This window comes from Brassica rapa, unplaced genomic scaffold (genome assembly GCF_000309985.2).
Source record: "Brassica rapa cultivar Chiifu-401-42 unplaced genomic scaffold, CAAS_Brap_v3.01 Scaffold0150, whole genome shotgun sequence".
NCBI lineage: Eukaryota > Viridiplantae > Streptophyta > Magnoliopsida > Brassicales > Brassicaceae > Brassica > Brassica rapa.
Genome location: NW_022610094.1, coordinates 22,589 through 48,738, shown reverse-complemented (window position 1 = coordinate 48,738; position 26,150 = coordinate 22,589). Strand labels below are relative to the sequence as shown.

Below are 26,150 nucleotides of genomic sequence, written 5' to 3'. Positions count from 1 at the left end.
ATTTTTTAGATAGATGTTTAATATAGTTTTTTTTTATTTTTAATTATATATTTACTTATTCTAATTTTCTTGCTTTTATATCAGAAGATAAATTATGATAGATGTTTAATGCAATATTTCTATTTCTTATAATGTATATTTACTTTTCATTTATTTTTTCTTATATTGTATATTTACCTATTATTTTTCTAATGTAATATTTTTATTTCTTATATTGCATATTTACTTATTATTTATTTTTCTTTATATGTATATTTTTTTTTTAATGCCACGTGTCATTTTTTAGAAAACATTTTTACCGCTGATGTCGACGCCCTATGGAGCCTCACTTATTATTGTTTAATGTAATAATTTTATTTTTTATATTGTATATTTACTTATTATTTATTTTTCTTTATATGTATATTTATTTTTTATTTTTTACTAATGACACGTGTCATCTTTCACAAAATATTTTTTTTTCGCTGATGTGGACGCTCTATTGAGCCTCAAAAGCTCCATTTTATTAGTATAGATATATTTTTCAGATAGATGATTAATATAATTTTTTTATTTTTTTATTATATATTTACTTATTCTAGTTTTCTTGCTTTTATATTAGATGATAAATTATTATAGATGTTTAATGTAATATTTTTATTTCTTATAATGTATATTTACTTTTCATTTATTTTTCCTTATATTGTATATTTACCTATAAATGTTTAATGTAATATTTCTATTTCTTATGTTGTATATTTACTTATTATTTATTTTTCTTTCTATGTATATTTATTTTTTATTTTTTGTTAATGCCAAATGTCATTTTTTAGAAGAATTTTTTACCGCTGATGTGGACCCCCTATGGAGCCTCAAAAGCTTCCTTTTATTAGTATAATTTTTCTCTTAAAAAGTGTCTTTTGTATTGTGAAATCTTTTTATTTTATGTATGTTAAATCAAATGATATTAAGGATGCTCAAAATACAATGGAACTATTCATAGAATTGTTAATATTCTCCACCCATTTTGTAATAACATAGGGGCTGTTTGTTTCACCATTTATCATCTCCATCCAAATGATTCATTTGTATGATCTATTCAAACGATTCATTCAGATTTTTGTGATTATTTGTTTGTCCATCCACATAGCTCATATAGATGAATCATCTAAATGGATCTTATGTTTGTTTTTTTTATTTTCATTTCCATTCAAATGATTTTAGTAAACAAATTATAAAAATACTCTTGTGTTGACTTAATCATATGTTTTATATTAATTTTAACTATATTACATTTAATTATTTAGTTTAATATATTTACATTAGAATTATTTCAAAATTAATGAGTTTTCTTTTTGCGGTTTGGGCGGGAAAAAAAGATTTTTTGGTTTTAGCGAGAAAACACATTTTTCGATTTTGGCGAGAAAACAAGATTTTTTCGGTTCTGGCGGGAAAACGAGATTTTTTTTGGTTTTGGCGGGAAAATACAAATTTTCAATTTTGGTGAGAAAACACGTTTTTGCGGTTTTGGCGGAAAAACACGTTTTTGGCAGGAAAACGCGTTTTTGCGGTTTTGGAGGGAAACACGTTTCTGCGATTTTCGCGGGAAAATAAAATTTTTCGGTTTTGACGAGAAAATGAGATATTTCGTTATTGGCGGTAAAACGCGTTTTTGCGGTTTTGGCTGGAAAAACGCGTTTTTGGCGGGGAAAACTTGTTTTTGCGGTTTTAGCGGGAAAACACGTTTTTGGCAAGAAAACGCCTTTTTGTGTATTTTGCGGTTTTTGCGGGAAACAAGATTTTCCGGTTTGGTGGGAAAATGAGATTTTTCAGCTTTGGTGGGAAAACGAGATTTTCGGTTTTAGCAGGAAAACACTTTTTTTTTTTTTTTGGCGGGAAAACACGGTTTTTGCAATTTTGGTGGAAAAACTTGTTTTTGTGTTTTGGCCGAAAAATGTGTTTTGGAGTGTTGGCGTGAAAACAAGTTTTTTTGTGATTTTGGCATGAAAACATGTTTTCGGTTTTTGCGGAAAAACACGTTTTTGCAATTTTGGCGGGAAAATGCATTTTTGAGGTTTTGGCGTAAAAAAATAGTTTTTAGGTTTTCGCGGAAAAGCCCATTCACAAACTTAGCCCATATGGATCGCTGATTCCTTTAATGAAACGCTATGTTTCGAGGAGGCGGGACACGTGTTGACTCCTCGTGAAGCGACTTTCCTAAGTGGAATCCTAGGTGGCAGCCTCAGGAGAGAGCAAAACACTCTTTTATATATAAAGAAACAGTTTGTTCTCTTCTCCTTAGGACACCTAGGATTCCACCTAGATAAGTCGAGCTTTGTGAGCACGACACGTGTCCAACTATCCCAAAAACTAGCATTTCATTTAAGTTACAGATCATAACTTTGTGACGCCTCCTCTCCTCCTCTGCCTCTCTCCTACGTGAAGTTATTAAGCACCGTGATGCCTCCTCTCCTACTTCGTGACAGCTCCGCTCCTCTCCGGCTATTACGTCTCTACTCTTCCCGTCTCTCTCTCTCGCTCTCCACGTCTGTTCTTCTATTCCCTCAGATCTCTGCTCCATGTCTCTCCAGCATCAGGAGATCTCTTCTCATGTCTCTCCATCTCCACTACCGTTTCTATCAATTAATGGTAATGAATCCCCTCCTCCTTTTTAGATCTACAAATTATTTACTTTCTCATCATCTCTTCTGTGTGGCTTTGATTTTAGTGAAGTTTGAATAATCGAAGTGTGAAGACGAACCAGAGGATCGATACGGTGTAGAGGAGCAGAGAGGAGTGTGGAGGAAGAGAGGAGAGGCTGTATGGAGGATTACCACCGTCGAATAGACAAATCTGGGTTTTGTTTGAGTTTTATTAGATCTGAATTTTGCTCTTAGTTGAAACTCTTGATGAATATTATTTCTATTTTTGTAGGTTTGTGATTTGAAGATGATGGGTTATATATAGTTTATATAGGCTAGAAAAAGACCATGGTAAGGATTTGCCAAGAAGTTTGATTCTGATATTTTCTCTTTTTTTGGTAGATGAAGTGGATGGAAAGGATTTGCCATGAAAGTTGAATCTTATTCTGTTTACTTAATAGCTTTCTTTAGGAGACAAACTTCGTTTTAAATTGTAAAGTTTACTGTTTTATCCAATGTTTCTGAATTTAGCTGTGTAGAGAAGGAGTGATCTTTCGATGTGTTTTAAAGTTCAGCTTTTTAATGTTGTTCAGGTTGAGTGATATGTTTTGTGGTTCACGGCAGGAGAGAGTGGTATACAGAAAAACTGGAAAATGGAAAGCGTAGCCATACCAGAGCAATTGATCAAACTCCTCCCTGTTGCCGAGCCTGGAATATTTGATCTGGTGGGTTATGTCATCTTCGCCGTGGAAGGAATCCATACCAGAGCGTCTTCTACAACGGAAAAATTGAGGTAGTTATCCAAGGCAAATGTGGAGAGGCATGGACTTCGAGAAGACGGATGTGATGCACTTGTAAAACTGGTCACAGTCACGATTCGAAATGCCTAGCTTGTTGGGAGGAAGAAAAATATGATTAAAATTATTGAAATCATTATTGGCAAATTACTCAAGGGCTAGATAGTGTATAGGCAATAATTCAAAACTGAAAGTTTGTAGGGCGTTAATTTCTATCCTAGACACAAAAAAATCATACAAAAAATAATAATCTAGATTACAAGTAAAATATATCCTGCCCGAAGGGCGGGCCGACTCTAGTTATATATATGTTTCAGTTTTGGTGTTCCCATGGCTGTCGCTTTTAGTTCTATCTTTTGTTTGTGATGTTGAAATATAGTCATGCACTTGTAATCTTATATATACAGATAGTTGAGAGGAAGAGTCAAGAACACAAAATGGACAACGTTAGGAATGTATTCAATTACCATTATGATGCCATTTTGTTGCATTTTTGTCTCTTGCATTTTTGTTTCTTGCATTTCAAACTGAAACATATATCATAACATCGTCTCTTGCATTTTTTGTTGTGGTAGTATATTAAATATATTTGTTGTTCTAATTATTAAGTCTAATGTTTATTTATTATCGTATTTTAGTATAGGTTTACTATTTTCATAACACCCATGTTTAGTCAGAGACAAGAAAATCCGTACCAAGCTACGAAAGACCCAACATTCGAGGGAAATCAAGAAAGACAATAAATAAATGTACGTGTGAATTTAAAGTTTAAGCATCATAAAATAAACGATAAAGAAAACTTCTCCACATCAACTTTATGAAAATTAATGTACCTATAGCTTGACGTGTATGCCAATGATAATCCAGTTAAATATGACGATTTATCTAAGTATAGCTTGTTGTTTCCAAACGAGCAACTTGAGACTGAAATTGAAGCTAGTCGTTCCTTGATTCAGTCAGATACAGAGCAACATCATATACCATACAGCGAAGAGTCTGTGCAAGAAAAGGTTTGTCTTTTTCCGCTTCACTTTTTTTTTTGAATGAATGTTAAATTTATTCATCACAAAAACCTATTTTACAATCAATGCATCGTTTGTGTGGAAAAGAAATAGAAACTAGGAAACTATTACAAACTCACAAACCTATTTTAAATTTATCCGATTCAGTTCTCTTTATTGCTTTGATTCTTAAGAAACTTACATTAAGCATAGTTATCTGAAAACCACCCGCTCTTAATTTCACATATGCCTTCATAGTATGATCTAATAATGATATGACTATCTCTATTTATGGTAGAAAATTCTCTCACAAGAAAATAAGATTCAGAGGTTTAATGAGCAGGTTAAAGATCTAAAGAGGCAGTTGGTTCAATGCAGGAATGAAAATCAGGTTGAGTTGACGGAGCTAGTAACTGAGCTTGATCAGCTGCCACTAAGTTGTCTCTAGTCCATTTTTACAGGCATATTATTTTTCCCTAGCACATGTTCCACATGTGGTTTATTTCTTTCCAGTTAAAAACATATGTTAAATCATAATGCTTCAAGACTGAGACATCAGGGGCTGCCGGACTGGGATGGACTAACAAAACTTCAAGAGAAACTCAGAGATTTTCAAGCTCCACTAACTTTGTTATGTCACCACTTATGGCAGAAGGTTTAGCGATGAGGGAAGCGATTAGGAAGAGTAAGGAACTGGGGATCCGGTGACTAAGATGCGAATCAGACTCCTCACAGCTGATCAAAGCACTTAATTAATATCTACTGAGCCTTTGGAGATTTGTGGGATAATCTCAGATATTAGAATAGATGCTAGCTCTTTTGATGCTATTTCTTTCTGTTGGATTCCTCGAGAGAGGAATTATGATGCTGATTTCTTAGCTAAGGAGGCCTTACGCCATGTAACAACGGATTTAATCAGTTTTGTTTTTAATCAATGAAGTTACTTTCCAAAAAAAAAATCATGCTTCAAGAATTACCTATTTGATGGCTAGAATCAATTGCCAACTAATTTGATGCACTATGAGATATTGATCTTATTGGATATGATTGACAGAATATGGCAGCATGGTTTCTAAATTAATATCTGGTCCAGGGTTATCAAAATGAATTTTCCATATGAATATCATACCTATTGATCAGAGCCACATGCATACTTTTTTCTTGAGTGCTTGCTTGCTGTCTCGACCTTTTACCTTAAAGAAGAGTGGTCCTTATAGGTGTACTACATCAAGTATGTGTAGCTAAGAATGCTATTGGAATCTTGGGGTGTAATTATACTCTCTCTCTATCTCTCTTCTCGTTGGTTTCATTTATCATTACACTGAAAGCGTTGGACTAATGAGTGAAGTCAATAACTTGGACATGACACACACTTAAACAAATCTCTTGAAATTGTAGTTACTGAGTAATTTGTATTCTTCATGTATATGCTAAAAAAGTTTTACTACGTAGCAAGCAACCAAAGATCCAGCGGTCGGGGAAAATCAAGAAAGACAACAATGAATCTTACGTGTGAAATTAAGGTTTAAGCATCATAAAAGAAACGTTGGGGAAACTTTTTCCATATCAAATTATTCATGAAAATTAATGTACCTATAGTTTGACATGCATGCCAATGATAATCTCAGTTAAATACGATGCTTTATCAAAATATAGCTTATTCTTAAAGAATTTGCTATGTTGAACCCTAGAAAACATATAGTGTTACATACGAGATGAGCTCTTCAATGATTGAAAGGGAAAACATTGCATTAATTTAGGTTAACATATGCAAACAAAGACACAAGTTTAAGACACAACAAGAAACAAAAACAAAAAAAAAAACAAGAAACATGACCAAAGCAACAAAAACTAGAAATATGAAACGAGAATGCAAAGACACAACAGTAACAACTTTATTCCAAGACACATTAATTTTATTATTCGACGGCTAGCTGCTTCATTAGGCATTGTCCGCACCATCAGACTCGCTGCTCTCTCCTTCATAGATCTTCATCTCCCCATCGTCATCCTCAAGAAATGGCTCATTGCCACTCGTATTCGGATGTTGCTTACGTAACTTTCTATCATAATACACAATTTTCTTACTTGTATATGACTTTAACTTCTCAATCTCGGTTTGAGAAAGATCAGCAATCATTCTACTACCATTTTTGATTTGGAGCATGAGATTATCCATCTTCAACTCCTCGATAGCCTTCCGAGAAAGCTCTAGTTTCTTCTCGATCTCCTTGGTAATGGTCTTGATGAATGATGACTCTTCATCATCCGCCTTCATGTTCCTCTCGGTTTCCGGTAATGCGTTATAGCAGTCGATGAGAGATTGAGCCTCCTCCAGAGATGGCCACGCCACCAGCTTACCATTTTTACGGTTGTAAAAGACCAAACATGCACTCATATCACAAACGATGGTTAGTTCTTCAGCCATTTGAATCAATTCTTTCATTCTCCGCTGGCAAACAGTAGCTCTTCTCTTTCGTTCCTCGACCCAAGCCAACTTCACTTTTGGTCTTCCCATGGCTGTCGCTTTTAGTTCTATCTTTTATTTGTGATGTTGAAATATAGTCATGCACTTGCAATCTTATATATATAGAGAGAGTCGAGAGGAAGAGTCAAGAACACAAAATGGACTACTTTGGGAAGGTATTTAATTACCATTAAATTTCAACATATTTCATATAGTAGTATGGTAAATAATAATTTGACTGTACTATTTTAGTAATTGTTCAATTACCATTAATTTTGAATATATCTCAAATTAGTAGTCTAGGAAGAAAAAGTTTGACTATACTGAGGGTCTAACTGGTGACCACTGAATGAAAGGGAATGATGAATTTATTACTATTTCTAATTATTTTTACCATTTATAAGAAATATTTTTTCTTTTTTATTCTTCTCATTCCTTTTATTCTAGAGGAATATAGAACAAATTTGTTTCTCATTAAAATCGGTAAGGAATAATCTTTCTTTTCTTCCTATAATTTTATTTCTCTACATTTTTCTCCTACTCATTCCTAGTGTTCCTATAGTGGTTACCAGTTTGACCCTAAATATTTTGTTGTGGTAGTATATTAAATATATTGGTTTTTCTAATTATTAAGTCTATTTTTTTATTATCGTATTTTAGTATCTCCTATATATTAAAAGAGAAACATTTGTAATTAATGTGTTCACACTATATTTTCTATGTTATAGCTTCACATTGATTTCAATTTGAGTATGCTGACGTGTCGGCCTCACAATCATTTAACAATTAATGCATTCACACACTAATTTTTTAACTCTACCGCAAATAATTTAATGTGTTCACACACTATTTATTTGATTAACTCATCTGGATCTGAAACTGAATCGAACTAGATTTGAAAGTAATACTAAACACAAACTAAAATGATTCAGTATATTCAGATGGATTAAAAGTTTAATATCTAGATAACCAGAATCGAATCTAATCCAAAATAAAATATTTTGGATACCAAAATATCTAAATCTCAATTATATATTTAAATATATTAATTATTTTAAATTTTATATTCAGTAGATATTCAAAAATATGAAAGTATCTCAAAATTATCAACATAGACACAAGTAAATATCTAAAAATAACAGTAAATGTTAAAAATACTGATAATATTTATTAGTTCTCCATCCAAATATTTAAATTGAATGATTTTTTATGTAAATTTAAATAGTTAGTCTTACATTATTAATTTTTTTATGTTTTGTATTATTTTATTTTTGGATTTTGAGTATTTAAGTATATTTATATTTTTGTTAAAAAATACCTGATTAAAATGGATATCCGAACTCGAATCCAAACTGAACCCGCAAAGATTCGAAACCAAATCTAAACCAAAATTTGTAAATATCTGAATAAGATTTAAATATCTAACTCTAAAAGTGTGAAATCCCGATAGATCAACTGAATTCGAACATATATATGAATATTTATTCCACAAAAAGCTATATGACAAATCTTTTAGTACAACATACTATAAATAATCTAATAAACTATTTTACTCCGCTCACATCGCGAGTTACTGCCTAGTAGGTTACTATTTTCATAACACGCACGTTTAGTCAGAGACAAGAAAATCCGTAGCAAGCAACGAAAGATCCAGCGTTCGAGGGAAATCAAGAATGGCAATAAACGATGAAGAAAACTTCTCCATATAAGAAAACTTTAGTCGTTCCTTGATTCAATCAGATTAAGAGCAACATCATATACTACATGGCAAAGAGTCTGTGCAAGAAAAGGTTTGTCTTTATCCGTTTCACTTCTCTTTAGCTGCTTTGATTCTGAGGAAACTTACATTAACCATAGTTATCTGAAAACCACCCACTCTTAGTTTCACATATGCCTTCATAGTATGATCTAATAATGATATGACTATCTCTATTTATGGCAGAGAATTTTCTCACAAGAAAATAAGATTCAAAGGCTTAATTACCAGGTCCAAGATCTAAGGAGGCAGTTGGTTCAATGCAGGAATGAAAATCAGGTTAAGTTGACGGAGCTAGTAACTGAGCTTGATCAGCTGCCACTACGTGGTGTCTAGTCCATTTTTACAGGGACATTGTTTTCCCCTAGCACATGTTCCACATGTGGTTTATTTCTTTCCTATTAAAAACATATTCTAAATCGTGCTTCAAGACTGAAACATCAGGGGCTGCTAGACTGGGATGGACTATCAAAACTTCAAGAGAGACTCAGAGATTTTCAATCTCCACTAACTTTGTTATGTCACCACTAATGGCAGAAGGTTTTGCGATGAGGGAAGCGATTAAGAAGATTAATGCTATTGGAATCTTTGGGGTGTAATTCTACTCTCTCTATCCCTCTCCACTTTGGCTTTCCTTTATCATTACACTGAAAGCGTTGGACTAATGGGTGGGAGTGAATAACTTGGACACTTATGGGAAGACTAGGAATGGCAAAGAAACCGCAGCCCACGGGCTGGGCCCGTAGAATACCCATGCGGGGCGGGTTTGGGTAGAGATATTGAGGCCCATTTGTGAGCGGGTGTCACGGGTTAAGTCTCATGTGGGTTTGGGCCTTTGCGGTTTGGACTATCGCGGGTCTTGCGGGGCAGAAAGAACCCGCACCACTTCCTGTTTTGTTTTGTTTCCACCTGAAAAAAAAAAAGAGAGATCACAAAAATGGCGATTCATGTTCTCCACGACTCCACCGAGTCACCGTCGAGCACCAGAGGAGCATCACCACCAACCGGTTCTTCTTTTCTTTGATTAAGGCCACCACCGGAGCTTCTCTTCTTCGTCGAACCACCAGTGAAGCTTCTCTCCGTTTTCTTTCCACCCCCATAGCTTCTCTTCTTGGAGATCCCACCACCGGAGCTGAGGTGGATTCTTCGTCTGGACTTACCTAGAAACCCTCGTACAGAAACTCTTTCGTTTAAGACAGGTCCGTGATCTCTTCAGCTAAAATATTTTATTTTGATGATTCGATCGAACCATTGAGTTACATGATTAAGAGATTTGTAAATGTGTTTCAGGTTAAAAAAAGAGAAGGGCATGTGACTTGTGACGGTGATGAACTACAAAGAAGCCAACTTAAAAGGGTAAATAGCTCTTCTGTTAATTCTTGGTTAGGACAAGAACTGTTTTTTAAGAAGGTGGCAGCCAAGGAGTCCTTGAATGTAGGAGATAGAATTTACGAACCACCAGTGAAGCTTCTCTCCCTTTTTCTTTCCACCCCCATAGCTTCTCTTCTTGGAGATCCCACCACCGGAGCTGAGGTGGATTTTCTTCGTCTGGACTTACCTAGAAACCTCGTACAGAAACTCTTTCGTTTAAGACAGGTCCGTGATCTCTTCAGCTAAAATATTTTATTTTGATGATTCGAATCGAACCATTAAGTTACATGATTAAGAGATTTGTAAATGTTTTTCAGGTTAAAAAAGAGAAGGCATGTGACTTATGACGGTGATGAACTACAAAGAAGCCAACTTAAAAGGGTAAATAGCTCTTCTGTTAATTCTTGGTTAGGACAAGAACTGGTTTTTTAAGAAGCTGATGTTGTCTGTTTGAAGGTGGCAGCCAAGGAGTCCTTGAATGTAGGAGATAGAATTTACCTTCCTTTCTCTGTGGGCAATGATGCGTTTCTGTTAAGTCCCTACTTTATATGGAAGAAGTTTGTTTGCTTGCTTCGTTTCTGTTAGTCCTAGTAGTGCACATGCTGTTATTAAGTTACAGTATTGAGTTGAGAGCCGTCCTCGTTCAAGAAAACATGTGGAAACATAATCTTCTCACCACAACGAAACATCATCTTTTTTACTACCCGCGGGTTTGGGTACCGCGGGTCATGGCGGGCTGACCCGCAAAGATCCACATGAGATAGAGACCGCAGCGGGGCGGGTGGTACCAATTGCCATCCCTAGGAAGACCAGCGTCTGCAAAAAATAGGACACACACACTCTAAAACAAATCTCTTGAAATTGTAGATACTGAGTAATTGTAGTCTTAATGTAAATGCTAAAAAGAAAAAAAAATGCTACGTAGTAAGCAGCCAAAGATCCAGCGTTCGAGGGAAAATCAAGAAAGACATAATAAATATTACGTGTGAATTTAAGGTTTAAGCATCATACAAGAAACGATGAGAAAAACTTTTCCATACAAACTATTCATGAAATTAATGTGTATATATATTGCTTATTGTTCTCAAACAATTTGCTTTATGTTGAGCTCTAGAAAAACAGTGTTAAATACGGGATGAGCTCTTAATGATTGCAAGGGAAAACATTGCATTATTTAGATTAACATATGCAAACAAAGACACATGTTTAAGACACACAAGAAACAAACAGGAACATGACCAAAGCAACAAAAACTAGAAATATGAAACGAGAATGCAAAGACACAACAATAACAACTTTATTCCAAGACACATTAATTTTATTATTCGACGGCTAGCTGCTTCATTAGGCATCGTCCGCACCACCAGACTTGCTGCTCTCTCCTTCACAGGTCTCTTCATCTCATCCTCCTTATCAGATGGATCCTTGATCCACTTATCCATCAAATAGACACTTCCCCCCTGTATCATTGGGAATGGTGCCTTTGGGATCTCACCCATAAGAGTTTGGAACTTCTTACTTGCATATGACTTTAACTTCTCAGTCTCGGTTTGAGAAGGTCATCAAGCATTCTACCATTTTGGATCTGGAGCATGAGATGATCCATCTCCAACTCCTCGACAGCCAACTTCAGTTTTGGTGTTCCCATGGCTGTCGCTTTTAGTTTTATCTTTTATTTGTTTTGTGATGTTGAAATATAGTCATGCACTTGTAATCTTATATATACAGATAGTTGAGAGGAAGAGTCAAGAACACAAATGGACAACGTTAGGAATGTATTCAATTACCATTAATTTTCAACATATTTCATATAGTAGTATGGTAAAAAATAATTTGACTGTAATATTTTGGAAATTGTTCAATTACCATTAATTTTGAATATATCTCAATTAGTAGTCTAGGAATAAAAATGTTGACTAGACTATATATTTTGTTGTGGTAGTATATTAAATATATTTGTTGTTCTAATTATTAAGTCTAATGGTTATTTATTATCGTATTTTAGAATAGGTTTACTATTTTCATAACACCCGTTTAGTCAGAGACAAGAAAATCCGTAGCAAGCTAAAAAGATCCAGCGTTCGAGGGAAATCAAGAATGAGAATAAATAAATGTACATGTGAATTTAAAGTTTAAGCATCATAAAATAAACGATGAAAAAAACTTCTCCATATCAACTTTATGAAAATTAATGTACCTATAGTTTGACGTGCATGCCAATGATAATCCAGTTAAATATGACGATTTATCTAAGTATAGCTTGTTGTTTCCAAACGAGCAACTTGAGACTGAAATTGAAGCTAGTCGTTCCTTCCTTGATTCAGTCAGATAAAGAGCAACATCATATACCACCACGACAAAGAGTATGTGCAAGAAAAGGTTTGTCTTTATCCGTTTCACTTTTTTTTGGAATAAATGTTAAATTTATTAATCACAAAAGCCTATTTTTACAATCAATGCATCGTTTGTGTGGTAAAGAAATAGAAATTAGGAAACTATTACAAACTCGCAAACCTATTTTACATTTATCCGATTCACTTCTCTTTAGTTGCTTTGATTCTTAAGAAACTTACATTAACCATAGTTATCTGAAAACCACCCGCTCTTAATTTCACATATGCCTTCATAGTATGATCTAATAATGATATGACTATCTCTATTTATGGCAGAAATTCTCTCACAAGAAATAACACTCAGAGGTTTAATGAGCAGGTCCAAGATCCAAGGAGGCAGTTGGGTCAATCAGTGCCGGTCTTGGACCCATTCCTACTATTCATATGTATGGGCCCATAACTTTTTTAACTCTTTGGGACTAATTTTTCATTGTTGTTAACTTGATATCCAAGTGTATAAAACTTGTAGAATTATTTTAAAACAAAAAAAACTAGATCTTAAATATTTCATTATTTAATATGGAATGAATAAAAGATAACGATAACTAATCAAACTTCAATAAACAAGACTTAAAGGAAAAAATAAAACTAAAAACATAGATTTGTTATTAACTTTTTTGTTATTTAGTCATCATTTAAACTAGATCCTTCTCCGCGCTACGCGCGGATAATATATTTAAATTTATTACATTTATCATTTTTATTTGTATGTAAATTCTTGTATATTAAATTATATAACTAATTAATTTTAAATTTGATTTTTTTTATATTTTAAGTTTGAAGTAAGTATTTCTAGTATATGTAACACAATTAACTAATAAAATATGAAGAATCAAGTCCGAGATTTTAGAGTTACGTAAATAATATATAATTATGTATAGAACATAAATTATCGTAGTTTAAAAGATCGAAATCTCATTTCAAATAAATTCACAAAAAGAAAAAGTACTTCAATAACCTACTTAAAATATAAAACCCCCTTTTCAAAAAAAGATACTTAATAATATTTTTTACGTGTAATAGTTAAAAACTGAAAATTGAATATCGATCTAGAATATTATTTTAATATATCTAATGGTAAAATATTAATTGTAATAAACAAATTTTGATAAATCCTAAACACTAAACCTTAAACCCTAACCCTTTGATAAATCCTAAACTCTTAGGTAAAATATAAAAAATAAATAAAAAATAGTAGCTGCTGTAAGAAAAGAATTTTTTAATGTTGTTAAAGCCGTTCATACTAACCCTAAACCCTAAACCCTAAACCCTAAACCCTAAACTAAACTAAACCCTTGGGTAAATCCTAAACCCATGGATAAACTCATAACCGTTGGAATATCTCTTTACCCAAGGGTTTAGGATTTATCCAAGGGTTTAGGGTTTCATGTTTAGGGTTTAGGATTTAGTGTTTAATATGACAGCTTTAACAATATGAAAAAATCATCTTTTATTGTTATTATTCGTTTTTTATGTATTTTATATCCTTTTATTTAAAAAAATAAATTTTAAAAATTTTGTTTCCTTTTTTGAAAAAATTTGTATATAAAATAACCAATTTTCATTGGTTGGTGAACCTATAGATTCACCTAGAGGGTGAACCCAAGAATTTCTCTTATTCTTTTCAGTCATCTTTCTTCACTTGTTTTCCTTAAAATGTTGACCATCTCATCTTGATCTACTATATTTTTTAAAGTATTTATTCTATATTATAAATGCTAGAGTTTGAAACAATAAATCCCATCAAACTAATAAATCTGTTTGATTTTTTTGCAATAACAACCGTTCATGTTTTAAGATATTAGTTTGTTTCTGGGTAGAAATAAGTAGGGAAATCATATAGTTAATTTTTGTTTGTTTGTTTTGGAAGTGATTCCATGTAGGGAAACACTTGAAATAAATAGATACAGATACCAGATCATAACCAAAGTTTATGTAAAAATTCTTTGTCTTAAACCTCTTTATCATAAAATCAGAAAAGTAACGCCGTAGAACCTATAACACACATGTTAAACTCTGAAAACAAAGCTCCAGGAACACGTATGTGATAGCACACGGACGTCTAAATAAAAGTCCACTTCGAGAAGACGGATGTGATGCACTTGAAAACTGGTCACAGTCACGATTCGAAATGCCTAGCTTGTTGGGAGGAAGAAAAATATGATTAAAATTCTTGAATTCATTATTGGCAAATTAGTCAAGGGCTAGATAGTGTATAGGCAATAATTCAGAACTGAAAGTTTGTAGGGCGTTAATTTCTATCCTTGGAGAGGCATGGACGTCTTCATTTTTTTCCGTAAACTCCATCAGTTATCATGTGGAGTTGGCAATCGCTGACAGCACAGTTGAAGGTGCATTCGTGTGTTTTGATGGTGTGATGACTAAGCTGCATAACCTCCGAGCAAGTGAAGCCGGTCAGTGTTGGTAAGATGTGCATTAGTCTTCTTAAAGGATTATTAAATATAAATGCTAACATACATGGTGCTTTAATTCTGACGAACAGGCTGAGGAAGGAGTAAGTCCTGAGGACTCTTAGGTGCCGCTGTTTATCACAGACATGGAAGGAAAAACATTCACCTTCCAGGTCAGAGTTAGCACGTTTAACTTCACTGCACACCATTAGACCTCACCATCACCCGCATCCTTAAGGAGCATGAGCGTGTTCCAGTTCCTGACTTTGTCGTTAAGGTAAGAGTGATTTTGCGAACCTTTGATTATCTATGTATGTCTGTTAGTATGTAACACTTTCCGAATGTATCAGGGGAGAAACGATGGTGATGATGCTGACATGGCAGATGGTGGTCTGGTTCCTGTTCGTGTTGAAACTGGAGAAGGCAGTAGTGATGCAGATAAGAATACTGATGCGAAACCAGGCGATGCTTCGGCGAAGAAGAGGACCCACTCATCTACCAAGATGGCCAAGAAAGTGGATACCAGCAGTTATGGTTTCATGTTCCAAGTTTAAATACTTCTTATTTATCTGCAGTACTTTCGCACCTTTGATTATCTTTGTTTCAGTCAATAATAAAAAACTATTTCAATTTATTCCCTCTTATATAGTTTTTTCAATTCTTTTAACTGAAATAAAAGTGGAAAATCCATTAGAATTGTGATCGGATCAGATTTGCAGGGTTGAGTAAACTCCATTCATGCTTCTCCTTTGCGTTTTTGGCTTTTGACGTTGAAATCATAACAATACTAAAAGGAAACTTTTTGTCATCCTATAACTAACTTTTGAGTAATGATATAATAGAATATTTAAATAATTAGTTACTATACAGACTTTCAGTATTATTCGAGTTATCATCTTACGTGACATTCCAACCGAAATACTCTGATTTACTAATTCCTAATATTTAGTTTTTTTTTACTATATGTTTCGGTTTAGATACAAATGACTACGGAACAAGTAAATTCATTCACAATCTTCCTAAGATTAAGAAAAATAAAGTTATAATTATATAACTAAATTGGAATTGTTGATTTATTAAAATTTTAGTTGTTTTGTAACTATTCAAATTTCAAGATTAATTGGGAGACTAACGTATGAAAAATTCCACCCGGGTTTAATTTTTAGATTTTATTTTAAATTATTTTAATACACAGGAGGAATACAAGAAAATGTTAGTAAGGAATTTATAAAATACAATCGAATCGGATCAGTTTGGGCACGGTTTGAGTAAACTACATTCATGCTACTCCTTTGAATTCACTGCGCAACGTTAATCAGGATCATGGCTTGGTGATTGTCGAAGTGGAGATTATGACCGGACCAGAAGTTTTTTTTTTTGTTTTTTTTGATAAAAATGACCGGACCAGAAGTTGGTGAACGAATATTACTCCCTAGGATACAGCTAAGCCCACTGACAGCATACATCCTTTTAACTTCGTAGACGGCAATACCCAATCCGACTTAGCTATGCCATGACAATAAATAAAAGTCAAGGCCAAAGCCTAAAGCAAGTCAGCTTTATATCTTCCCCGGCCTGTATTTACCCATGGACAGTTTTATGTTACCATGTCTCGATTGACAACACCAGAAGGCTTAAAATATTAGACGAAAGCTCCTATAAAGACGGTGAGAAGCTGACTTGAGCAGGTCTTCTGTGTTTGAAGCTTCTTTGAGAGCCACTCTGGACTAAACTCCAACTCCAGCTGTCTATTTCACTATTTGCACTATTTGCAAACCTGGATCAGAACCTGTCACATTTGACAAGTGAACAAACAGCTGGAGATTTGTCTATGGCTGGATGAGCTTCCCTGGATGTGGCAGCTATTCGGTGGTTGATGTTCCGGAGAAGGCTCGCAAACTCCTAAACCTGTTGGAACAGGTAGTCTTAATTGACAAAGATTCATAAATTAATATACACTGTTCATATGTATCATTTCCTTTGCTGTTTTTTTTTTTTTAGTCAAAAGATCCAAAGTTCCACGCACTGCCTTTGGCATCTCAGAGAGTAGCTGCGTTTGAGGACACAGTGAACAAACTTGTATATGACATCCTCATATCAAAAGTCAGGCAAAGACTCGGGGAAGTATCTTGCCTACCAATCTGGTCTTCTGTGGAGGAACAAACTGCGTTTGCTCTACCAAACTTCAGCTCATACCCTCAGGCTTACGTTACAAGCGTTGGATAATATCTCCTGACTTTACCTCAGCAGCTTGAGCCTCTAGCTGAAGGAATCTCAACCAATGGTGATTCAAACAACGAGGACGCACAGTTCTTTGCAACCGAGTGGATGTTCAAGGTAGCAGAAGGCGCAACGGCTCTGTACATGGAGCAACTGAGAGTTTTTACTATATATTTCGGTTTAGATACAAATGACTACGGAATAAGTAAATTCATTCACAATCTTTCCTAAGATTAAGAAAAATAAAGTTATAATTATATAACTAAATTGGAATTGTTGATTTATTAAATTTTAGTTGTTTTGTAACTATTCAAATTTCAAGATTAATTGGGAGACTAACGTATGAATAATTCCCACCCGGGTTTTAATTTTTTAGATTTTATTTTTAAATTATTTTAATACACAGGAGGAATACAAGAAAAATGTTAGTAAGGAATTTATAAAATACATTAGATCGGATCAGTTTGGGCACGGTTTTGAGTAAACTACATTCATGCTACTCCTTTGAATTCACTGCGCAACGTTAATCAGGATCATGGCTTGGTGATTGTCGAAGTGGAGATTATTGACCGGACCAGATTTTTTTTTGTTTTTTTTTATAAAAAAATGACCGGACCAGAAGTTGGTGAACGAATATTACTCCCTAGGATACAGCTAAGCCCAACTGACAGCATACTTCCTTTTACTTCGTAGACGGCAATACCAATCCGACTTAGCTATGCCATGACATAATAAAAGTCAAGGCCAAAGCCTAAAGCAAGTCAGCTTTATATCTTCCCCAGCCTGTATTTACCCATGGACAGTTTTATGTTACCATTTCTCGATTGACAACACCAGAAGGCTTAAATATTAGACGAAAGCTCCTATAAAGACGGTGAGAAGCTGACTTGAGCAGGTCTTCTGTGTTTGAAGCTTCTTTGAGAGCCACTCTGGCTAGACTAAACTCCAGCTTGTCTATTTCACTATTTGGCACAAATCTGGATCAGAACCTGTCACATTTGACAAGTGAACAAAACAGCTGGAGATTTGTCTACGGCTGGACGAGCTTCCTGGATGTGGCAGCTATTCGGTTGGTTGATGTTCCCGGAGAAGGCTTCGCAAACTCCTAAACCTGTTTGGAACAGGTAGTCTTATTGACAAAGATTCATAAATTAATATACACTGTTCATATGTATCATTTCCTTTTGCTGTTTTTTTTTTTTTTGCAGTCAAAAGATCCAAGGTTCCACGCACTGCCTTTGGCATCTCAGAGAGTAGCTGCGTTTGCGGACACAGTGAACAAACTTGTATATGAAATCCTCATATCAAATGTCAGGCAAAGACTCGGGGAAGTATCTCGCCTACCATCTGGTCTTCCTGTGGAGGAACAAACTGCGTTTGCTCTACCAAACTTCAGCTCATACCCTCAGGCTTACGTTACAAGCGTTGGATAATATCTCCTGACTTTACCTCAGCACTTGAGCTTCTAGCTGAAGGAATCTCACCAATGGTGATTCAAACAACGAGGACGCACAGTTCTTTGCAACCGAGTGGATGTTCAAGGTAGCAGAAGGCGCAACAGCTCTGTACATGGAGCAACTGAGAGGAATCTAATACATTTCAGACCGAGGAGCACAGCAACTGTGTGTAGATATAGAGTACTTGAGCAATGTGCTTGCAGCCTTGTCCATGCCGATTCCGCCTATGCTTGCAACTTTCCAGACGTGTTTGGCTACACCAAGAGATGAGCTCAAAGATGTGATGAAATCAGATGCTGGTAGTGAACTTGATTACCCTACGGCTAGTCTTGTTTGTAAGATGCGTCGTGTCAGTTTCGATTAGTCTCTGAACTCTCAAAAACATGCTTTTGTGCCCTACGAAGAGGACTTGCTAACTAATTTGTTCGGCTGGCCATTGTCATATTTGTATTACACATTTCCAAGTTTTGATGCTATCATAGGACAAGTTTCTTTGTTTTCTTAATATAATGTAATAAAGTTATACCCCCATCTGTTTTAAACAAGGATGTTTTTGATGAACATTGTGCTATTAGGGTTGACTGCTATCGGGCTGCTTTTCTTGTGCCAAATTAAAAAAAAAGCCCACACACAAACTTAGCCCATATGGATCGCTGATTCCTTTAATGAAACGCTGTGTTTTGAGCAGGCGGGACACGTGTTGACTCCTCGTGAAGCGACTTTCCTAAGTGGAATCCTAGGTGGCAGCCTCAGGAGAGAGCAAAACATCTTTTATATATAAAGACTAGGAGTTAATCCGCGCTACGTGCGGGGCTATTTTTATTTTCAAATGTTAACCATATAGTTATTTTTTGAACGTTGTATTCTTAACAACAACAAATTCTGAATTGTATGTATGTGTCAATACATATTTCTTTAGAAAAAATCAGAAAACTATACATTTTTTAGATAGATGTTTGATATAGTTTTTCCTTTCTTGTATTGTATATTTACTTATTATTTATTTTTTTCTTATATTATAAGACAATTCTCTCAAATAGATCTTTTAAGTTTTTTGTCACAAAATAGTATTCAATAAAAAAAGTGACCAAAATAGTCTCTTTTATTTTAAGAAATTTAGTTTTTTAATTTTTATTTTTAAAAATTTGAAATCCTATCCTCAAAATCTCACCCCTTAACTCTAAACCATAAGTCTATGTTAGTTAACCATAGGGTATAAATGTATTTTTACTCTTTAATAAGACTTATTTTGATTATTTTTCTCATTTATAGCTATTTTGTAGCAAAAACTTAAAAATGGCTATCCAAGGGAATTTTTCAATATTGTATATTTATTTATTCTAATTTTCTTGTTTTTAAATCAAATGATAATATTACGATAGATGTTTAATGTAATATTTATATTTCTTATACTGTATATTTGCTTATTATTTATTTAAAATATACATTTTTGCATTTAACTATATATTTTTCAGATAAATATTTAATTTAGTTTTTCCATTGTTTTATATTGTATATTTACTTACTGTTTATCTTTTTTTTTATTTTTTTATTTACTTATTCTAAATTTCTTGCTTTTATATCAATGATAATATTACGATATGAATTTAATGTAATATTTTTTATTTCTTATATATTATATTTACTTATTATTTATTCTTTCTTATATTTTATATTACTTATTATAATATTTAGCATTAATATTCACTTATTGTATTTTTAAATAATGAAAATGTAAAACAATACCTTTTTGAGATAGATGTTTAATGTAGTTTTTGCACTTCTTAATTGTATTTTACCTATTGTTTATTTTTCTTATATTGTATATTTACTTATTCTATTTTTTTTACTTTTGTATCAAATGATAATATTATTTATAAATGTTAATGTAAAATTTATATTTCTTATATTATAAATTTACTTATAATTTATTTTATTGTATGTTTCTCAGATTTGTTTTTATTTTCCTTATATAGTATATTTACTTATTATAATAATACGATAGAAGCTTAATATAATATTTCTATTTAATATATTGTATACTAATTTATTATTTATTTTACTATACATTTTTTAGAGAGATGTTTAATTTAGATTTTTCATTTATTAATTGTATTTTACCTATTTTTTTATTTTTCTTATATTGTATATTTACTTATTCTAATTTTCTTGCTTTTATATCAAACAATATTATTATAATAGATGCTTCATGTAAAATTTATATTTCTTATATTGTATGCTTATTTTTATTATATTGTATATTTACTTATAAAAATATTTGGAAGTCATAAAAATGTAAAAATCTACATTTTTCAAATAGATGTTTAATGTAGTTGTTTCGTCTCTTATCTTGTGTATTTACTTTTTTAATTGTATATTTACTTATCTAACTATTTTTATTTTATATCAAATTGTAATATTACGATATATGTTTAATGTACTATTTTTATTTCTTATATTTTTTATTTACTTATTATTTATTTTATTATAGATTTTTTAGATAGATGTCTAATGTATTTTTTGTATTTCTTATATTATATATTTACTTATTATTCATTTTTTTATATTTTATATTTACTTATTCTAATATTATAATATATGTGTAATGTAATATTTTTATGTTGGATATTTACTTATTATTTATTTAACTATACATTTTTTCAGATATATGTTTAATTTAGTTTTTCCATTTTTAAATTGTATATTTGCTTATTGTTTATCGTTCTTATTTTATATATTAATTTATTCTAAATTTTATTGCTTTTATATCAATGATAATATTACGATATATATTTAATGTATTATTTTTATTTCTAATATACTATATTTACTTAATAGGGAAAATTACATGTTTTCCACTTTTCATTTTTACCACCACTAAAAAGACATTTTGAAAAATATTTTCTTCATTAAGTGGCAAAAGACTCTTATGTCCTTGTTATTCATATATATAATAAATCATTATTTAAATAAAAAAATAAATTAAAAAAAGTAATTTTTTTTGTTTTTGAATTATAATTTTTCAAATTCGAACTTTTTTATAATTTTTTTTTTTGAAACTTTTTTTCGAATTTTTTTTTTATTTTTTCTTCACATTTCTTTTTGAAAAACGAAAATTATGTTTGAAACTATTTTTTATATTTTTTTAAGTATTTATTTATATATTTATTAAAATCCTAAATTTCACATTCCAAAAACCTTACCCCACCCCTCAACTCTAAACCCTAAATCTAGATTAATTAACCCGAAAGGTATAATTGTCTTTTACCCTTCATTAAAAGTGATGGTAAAAGTGGTTAGTGTAAACATGAAAAATGGTACTATGAATGTGCTATTTGTGGCAATTTCCCTACTTAATATTTATTTTTTTGTTATATTTTATATTTATTTTTTCTTATATTACGATAATTGTATAATATAATATTTCTATTTTTTATATTGTGTATTTAGTTATTATTTATTTAACTATACATTTTTCAGATAGATGTTTAATTTAGTTTTTTTTTTCATTTCTTAATTCTATATTTACTTATTCTAATTTTATTGCTTTTATATCAAATGATAAATGATGATAGATATTTAATGTAATATTTCTATTTCTTATATTGTATTTTTTAATTTATTTTTCCTTATATTGTATATTTACTAATTATTTCTTTTTCTTTATACGTATATATATTTTTATTAATGTCAAGTGTCATCTTTTAGAAAAAGTTTTTTTTTGCTAATGTGGACTCTCTATGGAGCCTCAAAAGCTCATTTTTGTTAGTATAGATTCGTATATTTTATATTTAGTTATTTTAATATTATAATAAATGTGTAATCTAATATTTTAATTATATATTTACTTATTCTAATTTTCTTGCTTTATATCAGAAGATAAATTATGATAGATGTTTAATGCAATATTTCTATTTCTTATAATGTATATTTACTTTTCACTTTTTTTTCTTATATTGTATATTTACTTATTATTTTTTAATATAATATTTCTATTTCTTATATTGCATATTTACTTATTATTTATTTTTCTTTATATGTATATTTATTTTTTATTTTTTTGTTAATGCCACGTGTTATTATTTAGAAAACATTTTTACCGCTGATGTCGACGCCCTATGGAGCCTCACTTATTATTGTTTAATGTAATAATTTTATTTTTTATATTGTATATTTACTTATTATTTATTTTTCTTTATATGTATATTTATTTTTTATTTTTTACTAATGACACGTGTCATCTTTCACAAAATATTTTTTTTTCGGTTGAGCCTCAAAAGCTCTATTTTATTAGTATAGATAGATACATTTTTCAGATAGATGTTTAATATAATTTTTTTATTTTTTTAATATATATTTACTTATTCTAATTTTCTTGCTTTTATATTAGATGATAAATTATTATAGATGTTTAATGTAATATTTCTATTTCTTATAATGTATATTTACTTTTCATTTATTTTTCCTTATATTGTATATTTACCTATAAATGTTTAATGTAATATTTTGATTTCTTATGTTGTATATTTACTTATTATTTATTTTTCTTTCTATGTATATTTATTTTTTATTTTTTGTTAATGCCAAATGTCATTTTTTAGAAAATATTTTTACCGCTGATGTGGACGCCCTATGGAGCCTCAAAAGCTTCCTTTTATTAGTATAGATTTTCCTCTTAAAAAGTGTCTTTTGTGTTGTGAAATCTTTTTATTTTATGTATGTTAAATCAAATGATATTAAGGATGCTCAAAATACAATGGAACCATTCATAGAATTGTTAATATTCTCCACCCATTTTGTAATAACATAGGGGCTGTTAGTTTCACCATTTGTCATCTCCATCCAAATGATTCATTTGTATGATCTATTCAAATGATTCATTCAGATTTTTGTGATTATTTGTTTGTCCATCCACATAGCTCATATAGATGAATCATCTAAATGGATCTTATGTTTGTTTTTTTAATTTTCATTTCCATTCAAATGATATTAGTAAACAAATTACCAAAATACTCTTGTGTTGATTTAATCATATGTTTTATATTAATTTTAACTATATTACATTTAATTATTTAGTTTAATATATTTACATTAGAATTATTTCAAAATTAACGAGTTTTCTTTTTGCGGTTTGGGCGGGAAAAAAAGATTTTTTGGTTTTAGCGAGAAAACACATTTTCGATTTTGGCGAGAAAACAAGATTTTTTCGGTTTTGGCGGGAAAACGAGATTTTTTTTTGGTTTTGGCGGTTTTGGAGGGAAACACGTTTTTGCGATTTTCGCGGAAAAATAAAAATTTTCGGTTTTGGCGAGAAAATGAGATATTTTATTATTGGCGGTAAAACGCGTTTTTGCGGTTTTGGCGGGAAACGCGTTTTTGTCGGGGAAAACTTGTTTTTGCGGTTTTAGCGGGAAAACACGTTTTTGGCAAGAAAACGCCTTTTTGCGTATTTTTCGGTTTTTGCGGGAAACGAAATTTTTTGGTTTTGGCGGGAAAATGAGATTTTCAGCTTTGGCGGGAAAACGAGATTTTCGGTTTTAGCAGGAAAACACGTTTTTTTTTGTTTTGGCGGGAAAACACGTTTTTTTGCAATTTTGGCGGAAAAACGTGTTTTTGTGTTTTGGCCGAAACATGTGTGTTTGGAGTGTTGGCGTGAAAAGAAGTTTTTTTGTGATTTTGGCATGAAAACATGTTTTTCGGTTTTTGCGGAAAAACACGTTTTTGCAATTTTGACGGGAAAACACGTTTTTGCAATTTTGGTGGGAAAATGCATTTTTGAGGTTTTGGCGTAAAAAAATAGTTTTTAGGTTTTCGCGGAAAAGCCCATTCACAAACTTAGCCCATATGGATCGCTGATTCCTTTAATGAAACGCTGTGTTTCGAGCAGGCGGGACACGTGTTGACTCCTCGTGAAGCGACTTTCCTAAGTGGAATCCTAGGTGGCAGCCTCAGGAGAGAGCAAAACACTCTTTTATATATAAAGAAACAGTTTGTTCTCTTCTCCTTAGGACACCTAGGATTCCACCTAGATAAGTCGAGCTTTGTGAGCGCGACACGTGTCCAACCATCCCAAAAACTAGCGTTTCATTTAAGTTACAGATCATAACTTTGTGACGCCTCCTCTCCTCCTCTGCCTCTCTCCTACGTGAAGTTATTAAGCACCGTGATGCCTCCTCTCCTACTTCGTGACAGCTCCGCTCCTCTCCGGCTATTACGTCTCTACTCTTCCCGTCTCTCTCTCTCGCTCTCCACGTCTGTTCTTCTATTCCCTCGGATCTCTGCTCCATGTCTCTCCACCATCAGGAGATCTCTTCTCATGTCTCTCCATCTCCACTACCGTTTCTATCAATTAATGGTAATGAATCCCCTCCTCCTTTTTAGATCTACAAATTATTTACTTTCTCATCATCTCTTCTGTGTGGCTTTGATTTTGGTGAAGTTTGAATAATCGAAGTGTGAAGACGAACCAGAGGATCGATACGGTGTAGAGGAGCAGAGAGGAGTGTGGAGGAAGAGAGGAGAGGCTGTATGGAGGATTACCACCGTCGAATAGACAAATCTGGGTTTTGTTTGAGTTTTATTAGATCTGAATTTTGCTCTTAGTTGAAACTCTTGATGAATATTATTTCTATTTTTGTAGGTTTGTGATTTGAGGATGATGGGTTATATATAGTTTATATAGGCTGGAAAAAGACCATGGTAAGGATTTGCCATGAAGTTTGATTCTGATTTTTTCTCTTTTTTTGGTAGATGAAGTGGATGGAAAGGATTTGCCATGAAAGTTGAATCTTATTCTGTTTACTTAATAGCTTTCTTTAGGAGACAAACTTCGTTTTAAATTGTAAAGTTTACGGTTTTATCCAATGTTTCTGACTTTAGCTGTGTAGAGAAGGAGTGATCTTTCGATGTGTTTTAAAGTTCAGCTTTTTAATGTTGTTCAGGTTGAGTGATATGTTTTGTGGTTCACGGCAGGAGAGAGTGATATACAGAAAAACTGGAAAATGGAAAGCGTAGCCATACCAGAGCAATTGATCAAACTCCTCCCTGTTGCAGAGCCTGGAATATTTGATCTGGTGGGTTATGTCATCTTCGCCGTGGAAGGAATCCATACCAGAGCGTCTTCTACAACGGAAACATTGAGGTAGTTATGCAAGGCAAATGTGGAGAGGCATGGACTTCGAGAAGACGGATGTGATGCACTTGTAAAACTGGTCACAGTCACGATTCGAAATGCCTAGCTTGTTGGGAGGAAGAAAAATATGATTAAAATTCTTGAAATCATTATTGGCAAATTACTCAAGGGCTAGATAGTGTATAGGCAATAATTCAAAACTGAAAGTTTGTAGGGCGTTAATTTCTATCCTAGACACAAAAAAATCATACAAAAAATAATTATCTAGCTTACAAGTAAAATATATCCTGCCCGAAAGGCGGGCCGACTCTAGTTGTATATATGTTTCAGTTTTGGTGTTCCCATGGCTGTCGCTTTTAGTTCTATCTTTTGTTTGTGATGTTGAAATATAGTCATGCACTTGTAATCTTATATATACAGATAGTTGAGAGGAAGAGTCAAGAACACAAAATGGACAACGTTAGGAATGTATTCAATTACCATTAATTTTCAACATATTTCATATAGTAGTATGGTAAATAATA

The 26,150-nt window shown here is 32.4% G+C and overlaps 3 long non-coding RNA genes across 3 annotated transcripts; all 3 read left to right on the top strand.

Moving 5' to 3' along the window:
* The first annotated feature begins 1,357 nt into the window (after positions 1 to 1,357).
* On the top strand, positions 1,358 to 8,418 carry LOC117129776. The gene is made up of 2 exons (XR_004453364.1): positions 1,358 to 2,628; positions 2,713 to 8,418. It is a non-coding gene; the product is annotated as an uncharacterized LOC117129776 (long non-coding RNA).
* A 6,298-nt stretch (positions 8,419 to 14,716) lies between these two features.
* Positions 14,717 to 15,513, top strand: LOC117129775. Its single transcript, XR_004453363.1, has 3 exons — positions 14,717 to 14,830; positions 14,910 to 15,094; positions 15,168 to 15,513. It is a non-coding gene; the product is annotated as an uncharacterized LOC117129775 (long non-coding RNA).
* Positions 15,514 to 23,880: 8,367 nt separating this feature from the next.
* On the top strand, positions 23,881 to 25,846 carry LOC117129774. Its single transcript, XR_004453362.1, has 2 exons — positions 23,881 to 24,849; positions 24,934 to 25,846. It is a non-coding gene; the product is annotated as an uncharacterized LOC117129774 (long non-coding RNA).
* The last annotated feature ends 304 nt before the right edge of the window (positions 25,847 to 26,150 follow it).